We start from the raw sequence: 2,214 nt of genomic DNA, 5'->3' as shown, positions 1-2,214 counted from the left end.
TTTGGCGGGTCCGGGCTGGGGATTCGAACCCGCCACCTTAGGTGTTCGTGGCTGGCGCCCCAGCTGGTTGAGCCATAAGCGCCGAGCCGTGAAAGGTGTTTTGACAGCTTGTTAAGTACTGAACATTTTGCCTTGCAAGAAGTGGTCCAAAGCCTGGAAGAAATGGTGGCCAGTAGGTACAAGGTTTGGGGAATATGGTTGGTGACAGAGTTTCCAGGTCCAGCCTCTACAGTTTGAGCAGCATTTTTTTTAATTTTTTTTTTTTAGAGACAGAGTCTCACTTTATCACCCTCGGTAGAGCGCTGTGGCATAACAGCTCACAGCAACCTCCAGCTCTTGCGCTTAGGTGATTCTCTTGCCTCAGCCTCCCAAGTAGCTGGGACTACAGGCACCTACTTAGCTATTTTTTTGTTGCAGTTTGGCTGGTGCTGGGTTTGAACCCACCACTTTCGGTATGTGGGGCTGGCGCCCCACCCACTGAGCCACAGGTGCTGCCCTTGAGCAGCATTTTTTGTGGGACATGAGGTGGAGTGTTGTCTTACAAGAAGATTGACCTGTCTCTATTGACAATCTCAGCTGCATAATCCCAAGCATCCTCATCATGTCATCCATTTGGTTTCAGTAGACATCTGCTGTAATCAATGGACCAGGTCTCACAAAGCTATAGTGGATAATACCAGCACTGGACCACCAAACAGACACCATTAGCTGTTTTTCATGCACATTCCATTTTGGACTGTGTTTTGGCATTTGATCTATATCCAACCATTGTGCCAAATACTTGTGATTGTCAAAAAGAATTCATTGTTCAGTCTCTCTCACCTCTTCTCATTCATGAGAAGGACCTACTTCCAACTCTCTTAGGAAGTGCTCCAAGCCTTCTCTTTGTTCTTAAATAAAATTTCTCTGTTACACTTAAAAAAAAAGAATCTACTTTCCATCACACATAACAATATGATCTAGAAATAATTCACCTTGATGTCATGACAACAAAGACAATCATTGAGATGATTTCTCCTCTGACACTTGTTTAATTCATGCAGAACACACCTATCTAGCCTCTTTTTTTTTTTTTTTCTGAGGCAGAGTCTCTCATTTTGTCACCCCTCCTGGGTAGAGTGCCTTGGCATCACAGCTCACAGCAACCCCAAACTCTTGGGTTTAAGTGATCCTCTTGCCTCAGTCTCCCAGGTAGGTGGCATTTCAGGCTCCCACCACAATGCCTAACTATTTTTAGAGACGGAGTCTCGCTGTTCCTCAGGCTGGTCTCGAAGTCCTGAGCTCAGGCAATCCACCCAACCTTGACCTCCTAGAGTGCTGAGAATATAGGCATGAGCCACCACACCCAGCCCTATCCAGCTTCTTTACCTTGCCAGTTTGTTTCAAATGGTCCAATATTGTTGGAATAGTAATGGCAAATCTTGCTGCTAATTCATACATAGGTTGAGATGGATTTGCTTCTCAGGTCATGACCCATTTTGGTTTCAGGTCACCCACGTGGCTCATTTTCAAAATTAAAATCACCAGAATGGAACTTCTCAAACCATCCACATACTGTGCATTCATCAGCCACATCCTTCTCAAACACCTCATTGATATGACAAGCTGTCTGTGCTGCATTGGTTCCACGAGGGAACTCAAATTAGAAAACAACATGAATGGGTGGGGCCTGTGGCTCAGTGGGTAGGGTGCCGGCCCCATATACTGAGAGTGGCAGGTTCAAAACCAGCCCCGTAGTTTGAATTGCAACAACAACAAAAAAAAATAGCTGGGCATTGTGGCGGATGCCGGTAGTCCCATCTACTCTGGAGGCTGAAGCAAGAGAATTGCCTAAACCCAGGAGTTGGAGATTGCTGTGAGCTGACACCTCGGCACTCTACTGAGGGCGATAAAGTGAGACTCTGTCTCTATTTTTTAAAAAAAGAAGAAGAAAGAAAGAAAAGAAAAAAAAAGAAAACAACATGAATTTTTGACTTACCCATCGTTTCACAAAAATTGCTCTAAAAAATATGAAAGATTAAAAAATATATATGAAAGATAATCACAAGCCAAAACATGCATTTGAAAGAATGAGGATGTACCTTTACAACAAAAATAAAATAAGAAGTGTCAAAGTGGGCTCAGCGCCTGTGGCTCAAATGGCTAAGGCACCAGCCACATACACCTGAGCTGGCAGGTTCAAATCTAGCCTAGGCCTGCCAAACAACGATGGCT

This window comes from Otolemur garnettii, unplaced genomic scaffold, assembly GCF_000181295.1.
Source record: "Otolemur garnettii isolate 467f Iridium unplaced genomic scaffold, OtoGar3 scaffold00099, whole genome shotgun sequence".
NCBI lineage: Eukaryota > Metazoa > Chordata > Mammalia > Primates > Galagidae > Otolemur > Otolemur garnettii.
Note: the sequence above shows the minus strand (reverse complement) of the source record.